At 39.0% G+C, this 19,798-nt stretch overlaps 1 protein-coding gene across 1 annotated transcript in view; it reads right to left on the reverse strand.

The window, feature by feature from the left end:
- Positions 1-17,458: 17,458 nt before the first annotated feature.
- Positions 17,459-19,798, reverse strand: part of B3GALT1 (beta-1,3-galactosyltransferase 1) — a 112,812-nt gene continuing 110,472 nt past the window's right edge. The window contains exon 3 of the transcript XR_009541165.1: positions 17,459-17,635. The gene's annotated coding sequence lies outside the window, so the exon portion shown is untranslated. The remainder of the gene's footprint in view (positions 17,636-19,798) is intronic.

Raw genomic sequence — 19,798 nt, forward strand, 5'->3', positions numbered from 1 at the left:
GCATCCCTGGGATAATTCTCACTTGATCATGGTGTATGATCCTTTTAATGTGTTCTTGGATTATGTGTGCTGGTATTTTGTTGAGGCTTTTTGCATCTATATTCATCAGTGATATTGGTCTGTAATTTTCTTTTTTTGTAGTATCTTTGTCTGGTTTTGGTATCAGGGTGACCGTGGCCTCATAGAATGAGTTTGGGAGTGTTCCTTCCTCTGCAATTTTTTGGAAGAGTTTGAGAAGGATGGGTGTTAACTCTTCTCTAAATCTTTGATAGAATTCACTTGTGAAGCCATTTGGTCCTGGACTTTTCTTTGTTGGAAGATTTTAAATCACAGTTTCAACTTCATTACTTGTGATTGGTCTGTTCATATTTTCTATTTCTTCCTGGTTCAGTCTTGGAAGGTTATATCTTTCTGAGAATTTGTCCATTTCTTCCAGGTTGTCTATTTTATTGGCATAGAGCTGCTGGTAGTAGTCTCTTAGGATGCCCTGTATTTCTGTGGTGTCTGTTGTAACTTCTTCTTTTTCATTTCTAGTTTTATTGATTTGAGTCCTCTCCCTCTTTTTCTTGATGAGTCTGGCTAATGGTTTATCAATTTTTTTTATCTTCTCAAAGAACTAGCTTTTATTTTATTGATCTTTGCTATTGTTTCTTTGTTTCTGTTTCACTTATTTCTTCTCTGATCTTTATGATTTCTTTCCTTCTGCTAACTTTGGCTTTTGTTTGTTCATCTTTCTCTAGTTTCTTTAGGTGTAACATTAGATTGTTTATTTGAGATTTTTCTTGTTTCTTGAGGTAGCTTGTATTGCTATAAACTTCCCTCTTAGAACTGCTTCTGCTGTATCCCATAGGTTTTGGATTGTTGTGTTTTCATTGTCATTTGTCTCTAGGTATGTTTTGATTTCATCTCTGATTTCTTCAGTGATCTCTTGGTTATTTAGTAACGTATTATTTAGCCTCCATATGTTTGTGTTTTTCACGTTTTTTTTCCCTGTAATTCTAATCTCATAGCATTGTGGTCAGAAAAGATGCTTGATATGATTTCAATTTTCTTAAATTTACTGAGGCTTGATTTGTGACCCAAGATGTGATCTATCCTGGAGAATGTTCCATGAGCACTTGAGAGGAAAGTGTAATCTGCTGTTTTTGGATGGAATGTCCTATAAATATCAATTAAATCTATCTGGTCTATTGTGTCATTTAGAGCTTGTTTTTCCTTATTAGTTTTCTGTTTGGATGATTTGTACATTGGTGTAAGTGAAGTGTTAAAGTCCCCCACTGTTATCGTGTTATGGTCGATTTCCTCTTTTATAGCTATTAGCAGTTGCCTTATGTATTGAGGTGCTCCTATGTTGGGTGCATATATATTTATAATTGTTATATCTTCTTCTTGGATTGATCCCTTGATCATTATGTAGTGTCCTTCCTGGTCTCTTGTAACATTCTTTATTTTAAAGTCTATTTTATCTGATATGAGTATTGCTACTCCAGCTTTCTTTTGATTTCCATTTGCATGGTATATCTTTTTCTATCCCCTGACTTTCAGTCTGTATGTGGCCCTAGGTCTGAAGTGGGTCTCTTGTAGGCAGCATACAGATGGGTCTTGCTTTTGTATCCATTCAGTGAGCCTGTATCTTTTGGTTGGAGCACTTAATCCACTCACGTTTAAGGTAATTATCGATATGTACGTTCCTATGACCATTTTCCTAATTGTTTTGGGTTTGTTTTTGTAGGTCCTTTTCTTCTCTTGTGTTTCCCACTTAGAGAAGTTCCTTTAGCATTTGTTGTAGAGCTGGTTTGGTGATGCTGAATTCTCTTAGCTTTTGCTTGTCTGTAAAGCTTTTGATTTCTCCATTGAATCCGAATGAGATCCTTACCGGGTAGAGTAATCTTGGTTGTAGGTTGTTCCCTTTCATCACTTTAAGTATATCATGCCACTCCCTTCTGGCTTGTAGAGTTACTGCTGAGAAATCAGCTCTTAACCTTATGGGACTTCCCTTGTACGTTATTTGTCTTTTTTCCCTTGCTGCTTTCAATAATTTTTTCTTTGTCTTTAATTTTTGCCAATTTGATTACTATGTGTCTCAGCGTGTTTCTCCTTGGGTTTATCCTGTATGGGACTCTCTGTACTTCCTGGACTTGGGTGGCTATTTCCTTTCCCATATTAGGGAAGTTTTCAATTATAATCTCTTCAAATATTTTCTCAGGTCCTTTCTCTCTGTCTTCTCCTTCTGAGACCCATATAATGCAAATGTTGTTGCATTTAATGTTGTCCCAGAGGTCTCTTAGTCTGTCTTCATTTCTTTTCATTCTTTTTTCTTTATTCTGTTCCGCAGCAGTGAATTCCACCATTCTGTCTTCCAGGCCACTTATCCGTTCTTCTGCCTCAGGTGTTCTGCTATTGATTCCTTCTAGTGTAGTTTTCATTTCAGTTATTGCATTGTTCATTTCTGTTTGTTTGTTCTTTAATTCTTCTAGGTCTTTGTTAAACATTTCTTGCATCTCTTGATCTTTGCCTCCATTCTTTTTCGAGGTCCTGGATCATCTTCACTATAATTATTCTGAATTCTTTTTCTGGAAGGTTGCCTATCTAGACTTCATTAACTGTTTCTCTGGGGTTTTACCTTGTTGCTTCATCTGGTACACAGCCCTCTGCCTTTTCATCTTGTCTATTTTTCTGTGAACATGGTTTTTGTTCCACACGCTGCAGGATTGTAGTTCTTGCTTCTGCCGTCTGCCCTGGGGTGGATGAGGCTATCTAAGTGGCTTGTGCAAGTTTCCTGATGGGAGGGACTGGTGGTGGGTAGAGCTGGCTGTTGCTCTGGTGGGCAGAGCTAAGTAAAACTTTAATCCCCTTGACTGTTGATGGGTGGAGCTGGGTTCCCTCCTTGTTGGTTGTTTTGCCTGAGGGGACCCAACACTGGAGGCTACCAGGGCTCTTTGGTGGGGCCAATGGCTGACTCTGGGAGGGCTCCCGCCAAGGAGTACTTCCCAGAACTTCTGCTGCCAGTGTCCTTGTCCTCACGGTGAGCCACAGCCACCCCCTCCACCCCCTCACCGCCACCCACATGTAGGAGACCCTCCAACACTAGCAGGTAGGTCTGGTTCAGTCTCCTATGGGGTCACTGCTCCTTCCCCTGGGTCCCGATGCACACACTACTTTGTGTGTCCCCTCCAAGATTGGAGTCTCTGTTTCCCCAAGTCCTGTTGAAGTCCTGCAATCAAATCCCACTAGCCTTCAAAGTCTGATTCTCTTGGAATTCCTCCTCCCATTGCCAGACCCCCAGTTTGGGAAGCCTGACGTGGGGCTCAGAACCTTCACTCCAGTGGGTGGACTTCTGTGGTATAAGTGTTCTCCAGTTTGTGAGTCACCCACCCAGCAGTTATGGGATTTGATTTTATTGTGATTTCGCCCCTCCTACCGTCTCATTGTGGCTTCTCCTTTGTCTTTGGAGGTGGGGTATCTTTTTTGGTGAGTTCCACTGTCTTCCTGTCGATGATTGTTCAGCAGTTAGTTGTGATTCCGGTGTTCTCGCAGGAGGGAGTGAGAGCATGTCCTTCCACTCAGCCTTCTTGAACCAATCTCTTGTTCTTTTTTTTTTTAAGTTTGATTTTCAAATGTACTTTTTACTGCTTTTTCTCTCTCCCTCTGGATCTGATGGATGTTTTCTAGTTGTATCTTGCATGAAACAAAGGGAAAATTATTAGCTTAGAAGAATAAGGTAGTGGAAGCCTCTGTTGTTTTTACTTCCTAGCACGCATTCACTCTTCTCCTGGAAACAGTTATCCAGTTTATCTCTGGGAAGCTACCCTCTTTCCCACCGTCCATTTATATTTGTTGGGTGGAGCTCCCACTCCCTAGAGCAAGTGGCTCAGGCCTGGGCGATCACAGCATTGCACCACCCTGGCCGCAGTGTTTGTTTCAGGGAGAAGAAATCAACGAGACTGTTAGGAAAAGGCTCTTTTCCACTGAACTTGAGATGGGAAGATGTTAGGTTGGAACTTCTGGTGGCCATCATCAGTCACGAAGGGACAGCATGCCTGAGAATGGAGCCAATACACAGTGGTGTGTTATGATATGGATGGAAAGAGACCTGGGGACTGCGCTACAGGACAAAGCATCCTTGAAGCCAGCTCCACCCTTGAACTTCTCATTTACAACCCAATAAATTCTTTCTTCTTAAGCCAGTTTGGATGAGATCATTGATCAGTTAACCTGGGGAAAATGCCAATTAAAGAAGGGGGGTTCAATTCCAGGCTCTCCAATTCAGTTTACCACACTTTTCATCATTCAGATTTGGGGCTCATACCCACATTAATCGTAAGATGGTGCTGTGACTTTCTTCAGCTATTGTTCCTTGTGCTTTCATCTTCCCTAGCTAATGTTAATGGGGCAGGGTTTGAGTGTTCCTGGATTCCCTGGTGACAGTATCTTCTGGACACAACAAAAATGACATTCCAATTTGGTAATTCTTAGATTCATTTTTTCTCAGACCAGACTTTTAGCTCTTACATTAAGATCTATGATCCATTTTGAATTAATTTTTGTGTGTTGTGTGAGGAATCAGTGAGGTAAAATCATTTTTGTTGCCTGAGGATATCTTACTGTTGCAGATCATTTTTTAAAAAGATTATTCTTTCCCTATTGAATTGTCTTGGCACCTTTTTTGAACAACATTAGACCATAAATGTAAGGATTTATTTCTGAACCCTCAATTCTATTCCATTGATCTATATTTCTATCCATACACAGGTACCCCACCATCTTGATTTACTTTGTAATCAGTTTTGGAATTGGGTGATATAAATCCTTCAGGTTTTTCCTGTTTTTTTCCCCTTCAAAACTGTCTTGGCTATTCTGGATTCTTTGCTTTTCCATGTAAATCTTAGGATCAGGTTGTCAATTGAAAAAAAATTTAAAAACCTGCCGGGATTTTGAATATTGAATCTTCTAATCCATGTACATGGAATGCCTCTCTGGTTTTGTTTTTGTTTTTGTTTTGCAGTACGCGGGCCTCTCACTGTTGTGGCCTCTCCCATTGTGGAGCACAGGCTCCGGAAGCGCAGGCTCAGTGGCCATGGCTCACGGGCCCAGCCGCTCCGCGGCATGTGGGATCCTCCCGGACTGGGGCACGAACCCGTGTCCCCTGCATCGGCAGGCAGACTCTCAACCACTGCGCCACCAGGGAAGCCCTGCCTCTCTGTTTTTAAAGATCTTCTTGATTTATCTCAGTAATTCATTGTAGTTCTCAGTATACAGATCTTGTACTACTTTTGTTAAATTTATTCCAATAAAACATTTTTTTTTTGATGTGGACCATTTTTAAAGTCTTTATTGAATTTGTTACAATATTGCCTCCGTTTTATGTTTTGGTTTTTTGGCCCTGAAGCATGTGGGATCTTAGCTCCCCGACCAGGGATCGAATCCACACCCCCTGCTTTGGAAGGTGAAGTCTTAACCACTGGACCACCAGGGAAGTCCCCAAAGTATTCTTTTTGATGCTATTGTAAATGAATTGTTTTCTTAATTCCAGTTTTGAATTGTTCAAACCTTGTATCTTTTAAAGTAATTAAGAGAAGGACAAATATTTGTACAGGCTGTTAGTAGTTTTCATTTCTTTCTGTAGAACCTCCTTAACATCTGGTACCATTTCCTGTCCTTGAGAAGGACTCGAGTATTCTTGTAAGGCAAGACTGCCAGCAAAGTAGCTCAGTTTTTTATTCATCAAGGCATGTTTTTATTTCATCTTTATTTTTTAAGGATAGTTTTGCTAGATATAGATATATTCACTGATTTTTTAAAAAGAATTTTGAACGTCATTGCACTGTCTTTTGGTCTCCACTGTTTCAGATGAGAAGTCAGCTATTAATAATAGTGTTGTTCCAAAATCTCTCCATTAAAGTCCTGCATTGTCTCTGGTCACACTATCCTTCCCAACCGGAACTGCAACTTTAGGCTAGCAGAGCAACTAACTTAACTTAGCAGAGTTGCTGATTACCAATACTGCTACTTTTATAATAGCCTGGTGAAACATGGATTTTCACTTTCTACTCCAAATCAAGTGAGTCCCCTCCAGCAACAAAGCTCTTGCTTTCATGGCTAGCCTCACCCTGGCAAAATTACTACACTGACTGAACCATCCCAGAAAAGAACGCCAAAGATTCCCTCTGTTCTTTTAATAGAGCTCTAGCAGCTTTTTGTGAACCAACATTCCTCAATTTGTTGGTTGCCTTTAGTCAATTTCCAGAACCCTGAAATGGATGTTTATGAGAATATGATTGAGCTTTATAGCTGTTTTTTAGAAAAGGATTTGCCAATCTCTTCACTCTACCATAAGCACTGGTTGGGTGATTTGAACTACTATAATTTTACCCACTTATGAATATATTCATATCCTTAATTTTCTTGGACCATTTTGAATCAATAGGAAATATCTGTTGGTCAAAATCATTCCTTTGTAATTGTATAAAGGCTTTAAAATTTTGGTAACTCCCTAATAATCCACTTGTCATAAAACACTCACCATACTCAATAGCAAATTGTCTGTTTGATTATCGTTAACCCTCTCTAAACTGTAAGCTTCATTATGGTAGGGCCTATATCTCTTTTGTTCACTATCTATATTCCTAGGACCCAGCACAATCTGATATATTAGGAGGTGCTTAGACTTACTTTTAAATATTTGCTAAGTAAACAAATAGATTTCCCCAACCCTGTTCCTCGTCTCACGTAGGTGAGGCTGTGCTGAGGTAATAGGGAAGAGCCTAGGAAATGTAAAAAGCATTTTAACTAGAATTCTATGGTTAAATATTTAGTCACTGGGGGTCTTCTTTACTTAGGAAAACAGTGCTTTGCTCTCAAAATGAGTGATCGTTTAACTCATTAGAGCTTTATTCTGTGAACCCTCAATGTATCTGAAGGCACTTAGCCTGCAGTTATAATTTTAGGAAGACAGGGCAATAGAATAGAATAATAGAAGGAAAAACAATAGACGGAAAAACTAGGACTGGGAATTTTGATTCACCTCTGTCAATAGCTGATTGACAGATACCTGATAACTGATTGAATAACTGATTCAATATCATTCTCTCTGGGCCTCCATTTTCTCATTTAAAAATGGTTTGCAAACATGGCCAAGCAGAAGAATCATCCATCAATGTCGTCCCATTGTTAGAATCCTTGGAGTTGAGGTGTGATCACCTGTATTATTAAAAGTTCCAGTGGTAAGTTTTTTGTAATCAGCTGGACTGGCAAATGGATGGTGTTTGAGACTCACTGGACTAGATGATCTCAATGGCCCCTTTCAGTCCTGAACTTACTTGCTTCCATTTATCTCAACAAAAGTGAAACTCTCGTTGGGTTATGCACCCAGGGTCACCCCAAACCTCTGTGTGGGAGAGTAAGTCTTTGAAGATGGAGTTTATTTAGGCCAAAGAAAAGACAGCTTCTGGCTTGTTTCTGCATAGTCACACAAAACGTGGGTGCATGTGAAACGGGAATTGGGGAAAGGAAACTTACACCTCTTTTGGCTGAATGACAATTGATATAGGAGGAGAACTGCTAATTATCTAATAAACGAGGCTGGCAGGGTATTTTGATCACTTTATTCTTTTTGAAACTGCAAGTGAGCATCTGCTACTGTCTCTTTCATTTCCCAACTTTTAGAAAAGCAGCCCTTCCCAGCATGAGCTTATTTCAAAATAAACTGAATAAGGCTTTGCGCGTACAGAGGGTGTGCTGGGTACTGTGAACAGGACTCTTCTTAACCAATTCCACAGTCTATTTTCCTGGGAATAGAATAAAATAAACTTTGAGGAAAGTGTGGCAGATAGCTGCCTAGACCGTGTAAATGTTCCTGCTTAAACACAGGCGTTTGATTCCTTTTTGTCTGTGAGAAATAAAGACCCATCTAGGTCCCTAAGAGGGAAGCTGAAATCAATGTAAGGTCTGAAGATGCTGGTGCGCTCTCTGTTGCTAGAACAGTGCTTCCTCTAGATGCCAAAACCTGATATTTGCTGAATTAGGCTTTCACTGGAGAAGCCTAAGTGCATGGTAGAACGGCTGCCCCCAAAGCACCAGAGATGTGCTCTGTTCTTCAAGAGAACCACAGGCTATGTTTCCCTCTTCATGGATGCTAGTGAACTTAGTGCTTTTTCTGATAGGTAGCAATTCTATTTAGAAAGCTGAAAATAATAAACGATTTTCATATACAATTTACTAACCCAGTGATTCTCAGTCTTCTTGGAATGATGAGCCACTTTGACAGAAATGTCTGATAGCAGTAGACATTTTAATTAAATTAAAATACGTTCCCCAGCAGAAATGTAATGTATCCACTAAAAACAACATATACAAAGAGCAGAACAACACACACGAAAAACGTTTATAACTAAGGAACAAAGATAAGATTCCAGATTGCATGGCAAATGTTACTAATAAGTAAAATAGACACAGGAAAATTATTTAAAGGGAACATATAGAATAATAATAATTGCATTAGAATGGTGTGATTAATAGCTGATATTTTTTTCTTTTTCATACTTTCTGTAAGAAGGTTTAAAACATTAAAATCTCACTATGGTTAATTAAGAATAAACACTATTGAATGAAGATCATCTAATGATCTGAGCAGCCACCTATACCTCCCTGTCTTCCCCTTCCCCACACATTCCTTCAGTCAGAGTAACAAAGGAAGAGGCAAGAGTTAATTTATGGGAAAAAAAAGTTGGAGGTTTGAGTTGATTGCAGGCTTAATATGAGTCTAGCTATCCCAAGCTTAGGTGGTTTAGGGATGATGGACCACTGAACACACCTAGACTATTTTTGTGTGTGTGTGTGTGTGTGTGTGCATGCATTTATTTTATTTTATTTTATTGTTTTTTTACATCTTAATTGGAGTATAATTGCTTTACAATGGTGTGTTAGTTTCTGCTTTATAACAAAGTGAATCAGTTATACATATACATATGTTCCCATATCGGATTGTGTATAAGAGCATCTATGTTACAAAGGATACTGACAAATCGTACTGACAAGGGGAACTGACAAAGGAATGCTGAAAATGTTGCACCACCTGCTCCCTCCGTCTTGCACTTAAGTGGTCATCTATACCTATTCTATTTGAATCCGAACATGACTCTTCAGTCTAATCCAAGCTCCACTGCCACTACCTTGAATACCCCACTACCACTACCTATTCTGCTTTAAAACCTTTAGGTTACTCCCTATGTTCTACAGCCGCCCCCTTCTAACACTGTGTTTCAGCTATACCTAGCACAATAATTTTTGGCATACGCTAAATAACCATAAATATTTGCTGAATGAAAAAGCACTCCTTTATCAGGTACTGTGTGAATGAGAGAATGAATCAAAGAACTGTCAACTATCATTTTCCAGAATAGTAGAATAAGGACCTCTGAAAATCTGCTCCTCCATGAAAGCAGTGAGAATATTAGAAAAAACTCTCAACTGTCAAAATGAACTTTATCAGAGCTCTGCAAATTAACTAAAGCCTTTCAACGATCTGAGGAGTGTTTATTTAAGAAATATGGCTGGACCTTTATAAGAACAGCAAGCTTTGTGGGGTATTAATTTGCCAGTCTTATCCACCTCTCCCTAGCTCTGCAATAGTCTTGAAAACAACTATGGTAGCTGTGGAAACCAGCAGCCCAGAAACCCACGATGCGTTTGGAACTCCCCAAATACCCCATAACCAGAGAGTTGTCACTATTTGACCAGCAGCCCAGAAACCCACGATGCGTTTGGAACTCCCCAAATACCCCATAACCAGAGAGTTGTCACTATTTGACCTGCCTGGCAACTTGCTGATGGGCTCCATTCTCAGGGCTTGCCTTTACTGCAACTGACATGGATCTCACTCTGTGAAAACAGCCCTACCCATAGAGCATTTGTCAAATACAATCAGTGGCAATTGTTTAACATCATAGCTGCCTGAGACAGTGTTACCAGCAGGACTAACAAGAGGCTGACCAAATTCTTCAAAGAAATCCTGGAGAATGAGATGTCCATAGGGGGCTTTGAAAAGTAGTTCTGGCATATTCCTGGGAGTCAAAAAGGCCACGAATATGTACCAGGCTATGTATTTGCCCAGGAAAGACTTAAGAAGGCCTGATGGTCATAACTCTAGCTAACTCAGAATCTCTGTGCAAGCAGAAAGTGAAGCCAAAGGTAGAGTTGTAAACAGCTTTCCAGAGCACTGAAAGCATGGCCAAGCATGCACACATACAGCCCCTTTGCAAAGGCTGGAAAACATATTGGTTCAAGGCATTTAAAGAAACCTCTATCCAAAAAAATAAAAACCAAAAAAGCGAACCCCAAGAATTTCAAAAGAAAGAAGTCTCTATCTAATCAGTAGTTGGCCACTAACCTTACTGAATAGAGACTTCAGTGGCCAATACAACAAAGAATATAGACTTTACAAAGTTAGTCCAGGAAGATCACTAAACAAAGAAATAGTTAATAACTACCACAACAAACAGCAATAATAACAAACCCTGAGGAGGGGAGAGAAATCTAATTTCCAGAACTGGCATATTGTATTATTTAAAATGTCCAGTTTTCAACAAAAAATTATGAGACATACCAAGAAACAGGAAAGTATTACCCATCTGGAGGAACAAAACACTCAATAGAAATTGTCCCTAAGGAAGTCCAGATGATGAATACTAGACAAAGTCTTTAAATCAGCCATAATAAATATGTTTAAAGAATCAAAGAAAGCTATGTCTAAAGAAGTAAACTATGAGAACAATGGTTTAATAAATAGAGAATATCAATAGAGAGAGAATAAAATTATAAATAACAGCCAAATATAAATTATTTTCAAGTGCATATGAAAATCTTCCAGGATAGACTATATATGCAGCTACAAAATGGTAAATCACAATAGATTTAAAATAAATGAAATCATTCAAAGTATGTTTGCCAACCATGATGAAACTTAACTGGAGATCAACGATTAGAAAGACACTGGAAAATCTTTAAATATTTGAAAATTAAACAATACGCTTCTAAATAATATATGAGTCCAAAAAATCACAAGGGATATTAGAAAATATTTTGAACTGAATGAAAACAAAAACAAAACATATCAGAATTTATAGGATGCAGCTAATGCAATGGCCTAGGGGAAATATATAACCCAAAGAAGCCTATATCAGAAAAGAAGGTAGGTCTAACATAAATAATCCAAACTTCACCAAAAGAAACTTAAAAGAAAAAAAGACAAAATGAAGCAAAAAACAAACAAAAAAATTAAACCGAAAGTAAGCAGAAGGATAGAAGTAATACAGACCAGGGTGGAAATCAATAAAATAGGAAAATAAAAGCAATAGAGAAAAATAAATGAACCCCAAACTTGGTTCTTTGAAAGATCAACACAATTTGGGAGAAGATAAATAATGTCTGCAAAGTTTAAGGTTGGCAATCATTGTTTGATCCATTCTAAAGGAGCTCATCAGCTCTTTCAACATGAAGGGCAATGATCCAGGGAATCTTCCCCTTATCCCAGTGGATTGATACTAGAGGGTATTTGTGACTATAGCATTATATTGGGTGAACTTCATATTTAGGGAGATTGCATGGCATCATCAAATGCATTTCTGAAGGATTTTTATTTTGAGAAGTCCCTCAGCTCTCATAATATATGATTGCCCACACCTGCACCTTTCTTTGAATTATGGAAAGGCAATCAAGAACATCAATGAGCAATATTTGACCTGAGTCTTGAAGTTTGGGTAAAACAGAGGTTTGCATTGGGGAGATCATCCAAGACCATGGAGTGGCTGCCTCGCTTTAGGAGAGACTTTAAACAAGCACTTACTTTGTATGTAGGTGGAGATCAGTCAAGCTGAGAGGTGCCTCAGCCCTGGTGGGGCGACTGCTGAACGGTCTGGAGATTTCAAACCATGTCCAGTTGCACATGCATAGCTGTGAATACACATTGGGCATGGCTGTTGACTCAGGACAGGGAGCTGGGACAGGTCTGCTTCCTCAAAGCTTTTCAGCAAATTCTATTACCCATTGTGCAATCTGCTTCTCTTAATTTCACAGAAGTACATTTTCATCTTCAATTATTAAACCTGTTTAAAGTCCTGGTAATCTTCCATTTGTTTGAAGAAACAGAAGTATCAGCACACAATGTAAATTAAACCTACTGTTTCCTGTTTGGGGCTGGGGCTCGAAGACAATATTTGTTGCTATGAGAATGGATTTAGCATTTGAGAGACAAACATGTAGGACTACATATGCATTGCTATATTTCTTTTCTGGTTGACAGACACTAACCTTTATTCTAATGCATTAGGTTTATTCATAATGCTGAATCCACAAACCAAGCTATAAACAATTCTGCCTTCATGATCATGGGATCACAAGTCCTTCTAAAGTGAAGGATCTCCTACTAAGGTAACCAGGGATTAGGAATTCTAAGCATATTCTGATTCTGAGTAACAAAGAAGCTTTAGCTTTGAAAGAATATTGGAAAATCCGCTCCTAAAATGTATAACACTTTGTGCTAACAGTGCATCTGGTTCCTAGTCAGCCTTCAAGGAATATACATTGAGTGAATGGTTGAATCAATGAATATGCCTTCATGGACTTCCATCAACATTCTGCCTCTCCCCAAGGGTAAGGAAGCAAAATGACAGCTTTCTCAACTAAAATTGGTTTTATAGTTTATCAGAAACTTAATGTGAATCTCTTTATATTGACTTTAAACCTAGGTTGCTCTACATTATACCTGCTTTCTAGTGTGGAGAAAAAAATATCTAACCATCTCTTTCTCTACTTAAAATGTTAGGTATTTCACTTAATATTTAATCCAGGCCCATGGAAATCCAAGCAGGTCTAATTTCTGTGATCCAGTCCATAGCAATCCTACAAAATTTAATGCAAAAGAATGTAGCATTTCTGGTATGGGCATCAGAAATGAGAATAATTTTAAAGCAAAAGTAAGCAAAGCAAAACAAACAAGCAAAAAATCAAGCTGATACACAAGAGAATGTGAACCGACAAACACATTACCTTAGAAAAAAGCACGATTGCAAACTGCCTCTGGGGAGCCTCCTTTTTCTCCTGCTCCCCTCCTTTTTCTTTACTTCTCTAGCTGCAAGAGAATTTGCTGGAAAATGGATCGAAATCTATGACACTTAGATACTTTTCACAAAAGCAAAAGCAAAAGCGAAAGCAAAAGCAAAGAAGCATTGGTCAACATAAAATGAAAACAGGTGTGACCCTTCCCCAACCTTCCACCTCACCTGAGTTAACTGCTTTCTCTTCTCTTCCCTTTCTTCCTGCTCTTTGCTCCTGGTCTCCTTTCAAAGTCCTCATTGTCTCTGTTGCTGACTTCTCCTTTGTCACTTTAGAGTCATTTTCTCCTCCCTCCGTTTAACTTGGAAATAAAAAAGCACATGCAAAGTCTTTGCAAAGTGTGCTTGGTGTTCTTGTTGGAAAACATTTATGTGATTTGTGGCTGCATCTGATCTAGGTCGCCTCCAGATTCAAAGCAGAGTTACAGCCCTCCCTCTGAGAAACCTGTAGCCAACCCAAGACATGGCAGTTAAAAGTATCCCTGGATGAGAGTTTCTGCCTGAAAAATCTGCTTCTCTGTTTTTTGCCACTTAATATTAAGTAATTCTGATGGATGTTCTGAACCTATTTCTCTGACTCTTGCCTAGATTCTGAGGCTATTTTCTCAGCTATCTGCATACTCTTTGGGCTGCATATCTGGACTCTGGGTCTTTTTGATATACTGACTTTCAAGCACTTCAAGCACTGACTGCCCTTTTGGTCTTGGATATAATGCTACGTCTAACCTTTAAAACCAGGGTTTCCCCCTCTTTTGTTTCCAAAATTGCAAATGGAATAGAAAAGAGTATGATATAATGGAAAAAAGCATTTGGATTCCAGTCAAAAGACCTAGAGTTTGAATACTATCTTTCTGGTTACCAATTTTGGACCCAGGAGAAGTCTCTTACTTTGACTCCTGGATTCCTCATCTCCAAAGTGGTACCAATAATAAATGCTGGATTCCTTACTTAGGAGGGACCACCTAGCTTCTGATTCCATGCCAGAAAAACTTCCTTCCTCTCACCCTAAACATTGCTCCTCTGAATGGCCATATTCCAAGATGATGGTTAGGCCACATTTATGCCTGTTTGGGGGTCACTGTTTGTTGGCAGATGACATACGTGTGTGTTTCTCTCTCTGCTGCTTTTCTTCTGTTCCTGTTGTCTCTATGCTCCAGTACCAGGAGCCCTGTAGCCTGGCCGTACGTGCTTTCCTCTTTCTCCTCTACCTGCGGGATAGTATCCTTCTCCTTAGGCTTGGTAAGCATTTGGTGGTTGGTGAGCAGATGAAGCCATCTTTGATCTGGACCTAAGTTATCAGTTGCAACTTGGTTTTAAGATAGAATCCTGTATTGGGCTACTGGGCACTGTACCAGCGAAATAATAGTGTGGTATTTTGCTTCCCATTGTTTTTGTTTCTTGGGTGTATTGCTTCCTCTAGGACCTCAACCTTCTCCCATAAGGACTTAGAGAAAAACTATATAAAAGAAGTAAGAAGAATGAGTTTCTAACCTAAGATTATACCAGAGAGTCAAACCTCACTCAATCTTTAACACCTTCCAACAAGTTTTTGTGAAGATTTAGAGGCAATATACACAAAGGCCCCTAGTGCAGTCCATAACAGAGGCTTATTTTTCTTTAAATAAATTTACTTTTTTTGGCTGCATTGGGTACTCATTGCTGCACATGGGCTTTCTCTAGTTGCATCGAGCGGGGGCTACTCTTCATTGCGGTGCGTGGGTTTCTCATTGCGGTGGCTTCTCTTGTTGTGGAGCACGGGCTCTAGGCGCGTGGGCTTCAGTAGTTGTGGCTTGCAGGCTCTAGAGCGCAGGCTCAGTAGTTGTGGCGCATGGGTTTAGTTGCTCCGCGCCATGTCGTATCTTCCTGGACCAGGGCTCGAACCCATGTCCCCTGCATTGGCAGGCAGATTCTTAACCACTGCGCCACCAGGGAAGCCCCACAAATGCTTATTGACTGCTGGTACCTTGAATCCTAGAGTCTTGCTACTAAGGGCAGTCCGTGTACGAACAGTATCAGCATTGTCTGAGAGCTTATAAGAAAATAAGAACCTTGGGTGATACCCCGAACTATTAATCTGCATTTTAGCAAAATTCCCAGGTAATCACTAGGCACGTTACCGTCTGAGAAGCATTGCTGTAGAGCATACATGTCCTTCATGCTGGCCTGCGTGCTCCAGTCTCCTGTTTCTCTCCCACACCCATGCTGCCTGTAGCTTGGATGGCCTCCCAGACGGAGGGGCACATTGTTATCAATGGCGTGCTTTCCAGTTAACTCAGATACTTCTGCCGAGGAAGTCTGAAGAGAAGCTTGTAGTGGTGAAGTTACCTTTTCCTAAAGGAAATGTGAACTAGCATACATTGAAGAAACCCCTAGAAAGGAAGCACAGGCAGGTACAGAAGCAGAGCTCGTCTGAGTGTGGTTTGAGACAAATCCCCGAGTGCAGAGAGCGCTTGCCTTCTTAATGAGCTCGCAAGTGATGGATGCCTCTCCAGAGGGTCCTTTGCTTCCAAGAGGGGAAAAAGTATAATTGAGCTTATAGATCGTTCTTTCTACTCCACAGAAATCTGTGTGTGAGCTCTGAAGGACAGAAGCTCTATTAAAGTTCCCAGTGAGTTAGGTTAGATCAGAGTGAGTGGGGTTATAGATTTTTGACTTGCACCTTCTTATTAATATTCATTAGATTTGGATATTATCAAACCAATGGTGGTTTATTTTAAAATTCCTGAATCTTTTACCTGTACTTTCATGTTGTTTAACTATTATCTTAAGATGTGTTGTCTTTTTCTATTGTCTTCCTTTTCAGATTTTTCCTTTCCTTTGTACTAAGTTGTCATAATGGGTTATCCGAAGAAACTTTTTCTAAACGAAACCTTTTTTTAAAGCAAAAGTAAGCAAAGCAAAACAAACAGGCAAAAAAATTAAGTTGATACACAAGAGAATGTGAACTGACAAACACATCACCTTAGAAAAAAGCACGATTGACAACAAACGTTAAACATCTATATGGTGGCTACTGAATAAGATGCAAATCTCATGTAAAACAGAAGTTTGGAAACAGATCAGTGATAGCCAGAGGGTAGAGAAGGGGGCTGGTCATGAAGAGGTGTGAGAGAATTTGTGCGGGAGGTGATGGAACTGTTCTATGTCTTGACTATGATGGTGGTTACTGGAACATATGCATTTGTTAAAACTAACTGTACACTTCAAAAGGGTAAATTTTAAAGTATGTAAATCATAACAAAATAAGAAAGGGGGGAAGTTCCAATCTGAAAACAAATTTAAAAAATTACACTGTGTCGCATAAGACGTGTGTGTGTGTGGGTGTATATGTTCTTACCTTTGAGATGCAGCTGTATTGGTTAAGAATATGGCTCTTAGAGCCAGAGGACCTGAGTTCACCCTGGAAGTTATGAAATTCTTTGTTGCCTCAGTTTCCTAATCTGTCAATTGAGGTAACAGCAGCATCTACCTCATGGGGGCTATTGTTAGGAATAAACAACAACGAAGACAATGACAAAACAGGGTAATGGGCACTGAAAATTTAAGGCTTTGCAATGGGAGAAAGTCTCCGATGTTTTCTTTTTCCTCACCTCATGCTCGGTGAGGTCATCTTGTCTCTGCTGAAAAACAGTCTTCATCACAAAACGCCCACACGTAAGTCTTCCCAGCCTGCCATATCAGGCAGCCACTGCTGAGGAAGTGCTCTGGAATAAACCTCAGAGAGAGAATACATCACCTCTCATGCCATGCTCCCTCCAGGTGAGGACTGAGGTCATTGCAAGAGGCATAACAAACAGTTGACACAGTGTACCAAACTAATAGATTCTATAAGGAAAACTAAATGGAAAATTCTTCTTGAGTGCTAGGCACCTCTGGCTGAAGAGACAGTGGAGCCTCTGTTATTGTACATGTAGTTGAATCAGTAATACTTGTTCATTCATTTCTTTTTCATTTCACAAAAATGCCTCTTTTAACCAAAGAGATAAGGGAATATTATCGAGGGCAATTTTTCATGCTCACATAGATTATATTCTGGGACACCTTGCTTTTCTAAACAGCCCCATTTCTGTTTTTTTTTCCTCTCAGCAATGTATTCAATTCTCTTTCAGCAGCATGAATTCATCTGGAAAGCTATAACAATCAATTAAGTAAATGAGAAAATAGAATGCTTGTAATTATGATAATCGAGCTATATATGAAACCCACCCTCTTAGGTCTACTACCCACACATCTTTAAGCAATATATTAATTAAGCTTTGGGTAATTGTTACAATTAGAATCAAGCTTTTATCATTTAAAAAAATCACTATGAGAGAGACAAATGAAATAGTTTAAAAATATACGCAGCTGTCGGTTTTTAATGCAATTCATGATCATAACTCTATTGTCATCTCCCTGGTTGCATGGAGACAATTCCAGGATGCTTTATTGATGTGATTTTTCATTGACAAGTGGAGGAATTTCATATGTAGCAGCTTCTTCAGATGTTTTCCTGTTTCTCTAAATCAGCGGTTGGCAAACTTTTCCTGTGAAGGACCAGATAATAAATATTTTAAGCTTTGCAGGCCAACAGGCAAAGTTGAAGATATAGGAAAGTACAAATGTTGGCAGTTTCTGTATCGATGGGTTCAAAATATAATAAAATAATAATTAAGTACAATTTTGTTTTTTGCAATACACATCTACTAATGAGAAAAACAGAATTCTTCCTGTTGGGATAATATTTTGCTTAGTCGGAATTCAACGTTAGTGTCGCCTATCTTTAAGTCATTGCAAATGTTCATTGTGAATCCATTCTTAGAAAGATGTGGTTCAGAGTGTGGTTTGCCAACCCCTGCTCCTGATCAGTGTTCTCAACTTTAAGGGGCAAGAAAATCACCTAAAGGGCTTAAAATAGAATGCTGGGCCACACCCCCAAGTTTCTGGTGGAGCCTAAGAATTTGCGTTTCTAATAAATTCCCACTTGACACTGATGTTCCCCGTCTGAGACCATACTTTTAGAACACTGCTCTTGATGTTGGTCCCTTTAAAAAGTCACATTGAATACAAATCTATTTCATGTTTTCATCGTTCTACTCACGTTTCAGCTTACCTGATGGACTTCACCTTTTGAACTCCGAGGTACAGGTTAGTAGATCCAAAGTTTAATATCCATTAAAAAGCGAAGACCTATTTAGCTAGATCAGATTGATAATGAAAGGAACTTTTGTCTCTTAAAGAGCTATTAGTCTCTTGCTTGCAAAGTGAGGCATCAGCAATCAGCATCTACTTGTCAGCTGTAAAGAATGCCTGAATAGCACTTTTCCAGTCCCATCAAACTTTTAAAAGAGTATGAAGTATTCCAAAGGATACATGTGGGTGAAACATAAGAATGACGCTTTTGCCTTAGATTTGACATATCCTAGTTCACCATACATTATCAGTATAATGCTCTCTGGATTGGAATTTCTTGGCATGTTCACCCATAAAATTTAACACAGAGACTTTCATGAGGCTGCCAAAGGGCAAGGGAGATAATAATTTCCTAAATCCTGGAGTAGCCCATAGTCTACTAAACCATGTCATCTCTGAGTTGACTGTTAAGTTGCCCTGGGCTCTTGCGGATGAGCTCCAAATGGTTTGAACTGTCACCTATACTGAGGTTATGGGGAAGGTTAATAATACGACAGAGCATCAGCTAATTTCAGTAATCACATCTCACCAAAGAGATCCTTTCAGAAAAGAGCCAAGTGGAAAATATGTTCTCCTTCTGTTTATTTGTCCCAGTGGTTTAAAAAATCAGCTTTAGGGAACCATAATCTTCCTCATGACAGATGGGCTTATACATTAGCATCGTGCTTTCAATCAACAGTTTACACTTCACGAGGAAGGTGAAGAAACTGAATGTAAAGACATTTTCAGCATCTATTTGTCATTTTTCAGTTTTATAACATTGATACAAAAAATAGTATTCTGGTTAGCAGCTTGACTGGCAACCCATGTAACCCTAAGTAGTACTACAAACCTGGAGAGTGCACTTTTACAGACAAGTACGGTGGATGAAATAGTATGTACAATTTTGACAAATAAATACATAAATACAATCATTCATATATAACAATATGCCTAAATTTCAATTATCATCAAGCGTTTCTAGTAAATTACTTCTTTCATTCACAAGTTACTCTGTTGCTTATAAAAACTATCTTCACCTTTACAGAAGAAATGACATAATCAATCCCCCCTAAACCCACATATTAGGAAAGGTAGAAAATGAATCCCAGATGCTTTATGTAAATATTCCATTGTCTTTTGATAGAAGAGCTTTGATTGAAAAAACTCCTTCCTTAGCTTCTCTGTAAAGAGTTTCTTTTCCCCATATCGTATCACACAAAGGGGTTTTGTTCTTCTGAATTTATTCCAAATTGAAAATGACCTTCATTTTTTTATTCTGGTTATTTAAAAATACAATAAAAATACAATAATATATATTGAAACTGGCATTTGCTCCAATACAAGAGACACAAAGCCACGCAAACTAGTCACCAAAGATAAAAAGCTTTTTTTTTCCCCCAAAATAAAACTTTAAATGAAAATTTAAGAGTACAGACATGAAGTATTGATACCTTTTGTTATCCAAGGCATAATGAACAAAACAGGCAGAGGGACAGTCAGCAGGTTTTTGTAAAAATTGTCTGAAGGACTCTTGG

Source organism: Lagenorhynchus albirostris, chromosome 6 (genome assembly GCF_949774975.1).
Source record: "Lagenorhynchus albirostris chromosome 6, mLagAlb1.1, whole genome shotgun sequence".
NCBI lineage: Eukaryota > Metazoa > Chordata > Mammalia > Artiodactyla > Delphinidae > Lagenorhynchus > Lagenorhynchus albirostris.